We start from the raw sequence: 5673 nt of genomic DNA on the forward strand, positions 1-5673 counted from the left end.
ACTACAGGCTGATCAGCCTCACCTCAGTTCCTGGGAAAGTGATGGAGCAACTAAACCTGGAAACCATTTCCAAATACATGAAATCGTGGTCAGCCAACCTGATAGCATTCTACAAGGACACTGTCTTGGTGGATGGGGGGAAAGCAGTGGATACTGCCGTGTTTTTTTTGGTTTTTTTTTTAACTTGTTTCCTGTGCAACCTGCTCTAGGTGACCCTGCTCAGGGGGGTTGGACTAGATGATGTCCAGAGGTCGCTTCCAACCCTACCATTCTGTGATTATGTGATTCCGTGATTCCGTGATACTGTTTACTTTGACTTTAGTAAGGCCTTTGACATTGTCTCCCACAGTATCCTCATAGACAAGTTGACAAAGTGCAGGTTAGATAGGAGTTTAGGTGGACTGAAAACTGGCTGAACTACGAGTCCCAGAGTGTTGCGATTCATGGAACAAAGTCCAGTTGGAGGCCAGCAACTACTGATGTACCTCAGGGGTCAATACTATGGCCAATACAGATTAACATCTTCATTAATGACCTGGACACTGGGATGAAGTGCACTCTCAGCAAATTCGTAGATGTTAAAACACTAGGACGAGTGGCTGATACACCAAACGGTTGGGCAGCTATTCAGAGAGACCTCAACAGGCTGGAGAGTCGGGCAGAGAAGAACCTCATGAAACACAGCAAGAGGAAATGCAAAGTCCTGTAATGGGTGAGGAATAACACTGGGCTCCAGTACATGCTGAGGGCTGACCAGCTGGAAAGCAGCTCTGCAGAAAAGGACCTTGGTGTCCCAATGTACAACAAAATGAACATGAGCCTGCAATGCACTGTAGCAGCAAAGAAGGTCAACAGCCTCCTGTGCTGCATTAGGCAAAGTATTGACAGCAAGTCAAGGGAGGTGAGTCTTCCTCTCTACTCAGATCTGGTGAGACACATCTGGAGCGCTGGGTCCAGTGCTGGTCTCCCTAGTACAAGAAAATTATGGAATGAGTCCAGTGAAGGGCCATAAAAATAATTAAGAGACCAGAGCATCTTTCATACAAGGAGAGGCTGACAGCCTGGACAGGGCTTAGGAGGATCTCATCTGTGTGTATAAATAGCTGAAGGGAGATGATGGAGCCAGACACTTCTCAGTGATGCCCAGTGACAGGACAAGAGGCAATGGTCAGAAATTTAAAAAAATGAAACTCAGTCTGAACACAGGAAAGCACTTTTACCGTGAGGGTGGCACTGGCATAGGTTGCCTATGGAGGTTATGGAGTCTCCATCTGTGGAGACATTCAAAACCCAACAATACGCAGTCCTGGGCAGGCGTGAGCAGGGGGGTTGGACTAAATGGTTTTGAGAGCTGCCTTCCAACGTCAACTGTTCTGTGATGTTCTGTGAAAACACAGGAAATGTCACACCACTTTGCATTTACACATCTGAAGTATTGGAGTTCTGATACCTCCCTATCTCCCATCTTCTAAGGATGTGCTAGGGTTAGAAAGGAGAGAGAAGGGCTGCAAAGCCAAACAGAGACAGGGAGCAATATTTGTAAGAAGAAAAAATTGAGAGAATGGTGCTTTGCAACTTGTAGAAAAGAAGAGCGAGTGGAGAATTGATAAAGGTCCAGAAGTTCATGAATGACGAGACAGTAACTTAGGAGTGACTCTTTGCCTTTTCTCACAACATGGGACTTCCTGACTTCATAAATGAAGTTATGAGGCAGCAAGATTAGAACAAACATAAAATAACACTATTTCTGATAATGTATCTTCAAACAGTGGAGTGTGCTCTATAGTGAGCAAGTTACAGCTTGGCAACTGATAACGCATTTTTGGTAGGTCTAGGGGTGCTTACACAGCCAACACCAGTAAGCATGAAATAAGAGACAGTAGACAGCGGGGGAAAGAGGAAAGAGAGAGAAATATCACTTATCTGCTCACAAGAAATAGAATTTGACACGAGCAGAAAAGGCATGCTCAGGAACCTGAAATTTTAATCATTATGGATAAGAAAGAGGAACAAATTGCACAAAATGGGACCTAGTCATAGATTTTCATATCAGATTATGATGAAAAGATCTGATTTCTTAATGTACAAAAAACCGGCCAATTTTATCACATAAATCCTGGACTGGCTATATTTGATGTCTAAAACTCAACAAACATTCATATATTTCTTTCTCTGGATGGATCTGCAAAGTTTCATCCAAGCAATGTGTGTGGAGAGCCAAATTAAAATCTATTTTAAATTGGCAGGCTCTTGCAGGAATTTGCCCTGAAGTAAGAAAGCAGAGGTTGTTCCAGATGAAGCAATGATTAACTTGTATATGTGCACAAGAACATTACCTTTCTAGCTTTAAAATGCAAGTAAGCTTAATTACAGATTCCATACATGATTGCGCTACAGAGTTTTATCACTAAAGAGGACTGAAAGTTTCCTGCTGCTTTGCACTTGTTTGCATGATATCATTACAATCTGCCCAACAATACTTATTTTCTGAACTTACTGGAAACTTTGAGCTTTCATTCATTCTCAGGCATTGCCTGTTAGCTAGTAATAGCCACAATAAGCAAGCATTCAAAACTGTGAACTGCACTCAAAACTGCAGAGAGCAGCATGTAAAAGCCTGATCTGCCGTCATTTGTACCAGTGCCATTCTCATTCAGCCCTGTCGTATACCTGCCTGCTACTCAACTGCCACCAGTGACAAAACCTGTGCCAAGGGTTTATTGCCACATTTATTTGCCACCCGTGCCAAAACATTAAGCCAGACTCCATATGTACTGCACCAGTAGGCAAAGCTGTCTCACACAAATTTATTTCAGAAGGTCATTATTTGAGCTGCCAGGTGAAGTATCCCAAAGTCAGAATAAAGAGTCATGTATAAGCTAAACGCTTTATTCAAATCCTTTTGTCTGCATACAACTTAAACACAGAGAGATGAGTCCAGACCGCAGAAAGAAGCTGCTTCTTGAATGGATCACACCTGGATCATGAAGAAGTCTTTTATGTGTAGGACCCTGCTTGATGTGCTGAAGAATATGGAAAGCATATGCTGAATGAATCTGGGTGCTACAGACATAAAGAAGAGGGTGTCCTGATAAGAATTGTCACATGCTGTGCAGGGCATTTGTCTACACGTCAGAAGTTCTTAACTTTGATAAGGTCTGTTACAGACATTAACAGCTTCCATGTAAAATTCAGGTCCCTATCTAAAAGAATAAACATGCTTGGCCATTGCAAAATAATGTATCAGCAGAAATATTTCGATGTCAGCAATTAAAAAACTTCATTAAAAAAAGGAGAGGAGAGGAGAGGAGAGGAGAGGAGAGGAGAGGAGAGGAGAGGAGAGGAGAGGAGAGGAGAGGAGAGGAGAGGAGAGGAGAGGAGAGGAGAGGAGAGGAGAGGAGAGGAGAGGAGAGGGAAGAGAAGATTTCAGTTGGAAGGGACCTACAGTGATCATCTAGTCCAATTCACTGACCACGTCAGGGCTGACCAAAAGGTAAAGCATATTATTGAGGTAATTGTCCAAATCCCTCTTAAACATTGACAGACTTGATGCATTGACCACCTCTCTAGAAAGCCTGTTGCAGTGTTTGACCACCCTCTCTGTAAAGAAATATTTCAGTGTCAAGTCTGAACCTCCAAAGTAAAAAAAATAAAATAAAACATAAGTATTTTGGTTGAAGTTGACCACCTTCTAAAAAAAATCATACACAAGCAAGCAGCTAACATTACATAAAAATTAAGAATGAACAGTTCAAGTTATAAAGTACTGAAACATTATAAGCAGAAGAAAACACTTTTAATGGGTAGTATACAGACGTTTGCCTATTAGAAGGCATTACCTATCTCATTTAGAAAAAGTCTTCTCATTATTCCAGTCAAAAGTGCATGTTTAATTTTTCACCATATCCCTTTGTTACGTTTCATCCTTGCCATGTGTATCCTTAAAAACATTTGCAGTAAGTACTACGTTTTTGTTCATAGTATTATGCTTTTGTTTTCTGTGGAAGAGAATAATAGAATTATAAATTCAAGAATGCAACTGAACCCATTTCTCTTTTTGGGACATCCTCAATTGTTGGAGTATTTTGCATCAAATGGACACCTGACAGTAAGTTACAGTTCTATTCTCTTTCTCTTTTCCCATCTATTTATGTTAACATCATGTATGTGATCCTTCAAATACAAGTCAAAATATTGCCTTAGTCCCACGTCTAAACTGAGTCATAGAATCACAGAATGATTTGGGTTGGAAGGGACCTTAAAGGTCATCTAGTTCCAACCCCCCTGCCATGGGCAGGGACACCTCCCAGTAGACCAGGCTGCCCAAAGCCCCATCCAGCCTGGCCTTGAACACTTCCAGGGATGGGGCATCCACAGCTTCTCTGGGCAACCTGTTCCGGTGCCTCACCACCCTCAGAGTACTATTTAATCTAAATTTCTCCTCTTTCAGTTTAAAACTGTTACCCCTCATCCTATCACTACACTCCCTCATAAAAAAATGGTAAAGCAAATTTTATGATATGGTCTATAAAACAATCTATAGAAAACAGAGGAATAGTTATGTACATGTGCATTTGGGATGATCTTTTGACTGCATAATCCTTAAGATTATGTAAAATTAAGATCCATAAAATTCCATTAATGTTCATTAATAATAATAATTAATAAGACAATACAATTGTGTAATTACAGCATTACAGTCCTGTAATGCTAGGAAAGATTTTAGGCTAAAAATAACTTCTGTGACTCTCAGCTACTCCTCTTTGAAAAAGTCTGATTCTTCCATCTCACATAATTGAATATTTTGACCTATTTTTGAAAATTCCAATCCTCTGGCACATTCCTTTCCAAAATACCTAGCACAGCTTCCCTTGATCTTTCCTGGTAAAAGGCAGAGCTCCTGCAACAAACTTGCATTGCATGCAAGGGGCTTTATTTCTGTTTCCTGAAAAGGTAAAGAAGCTGAGAGGAATGCAGCCTGAACTGGTGATCAACATATGTGTGCAGGACAAAGTTCTGAGTAATTAAAAAATATATCAGCAATAATAGGTAGGAAGTTATGGCAGATTACATGGGAGAGGAAAAGAAACCTAAATAATGTGTTGTAATCCGGAAGAAAAATTGTTTTACTAAGGTGAGTATATTTTTCTCTCTCTGTACCTTCCCCACATTAAAAAAAAAAAAAACAAAAAACAAACAGAAAAAAAAACCTGACAGAAAATAAGCATCCTCAAACTAGATACCAATGTTTCCACTGCTAAAGAGAAGGACCAAGTAATGGAGCCAATACCAAACCAGTAATCTTTCCTTCTCCCACGAAACAGCTATCTCATGCCGTCTGTCTCATTTCTCCCCGAGTCCTCACCTGCTGCGTGCAGTAGGCAGGAGACCGCACCAGGAATATATCAGGGCACTATTTCATCTTCCAGAGTTTGAAAGTATTTTGGAAAACATCCAACAAAACTTGCAATGCAAAGTGGTGAAACACCTCTTAAGAAAGCATAGGACGAACAGAGAAGATCTGGGGCTCAAACAATCATTTCAAGACTGGTTCATAGCCTGTCCTGGGAGTTACTCACAGGCTGGGGCTGCACTACTGAGATCCTGGTCTGCCTTTGAAATCATGAGAGAAATAGCATTGTTTCTGAAAATAAACTTTGATGTCCCACACAT

Source organism: Rissa tridactyla, chromosome 1 (genome assembly GCF_028500815.1).
Source record: "Rissa tridactyla isolate bRisTri1 chromosome 1, bRisTri1.patW.cur.20221130, whole genome shotgun sequence".
Classification (NCBI taxonomy): Eukaryota; Metazoa; Chordata; class Aves; order Charadriiformes; family Laridae; genus Rissa; species Rissa tridactyla.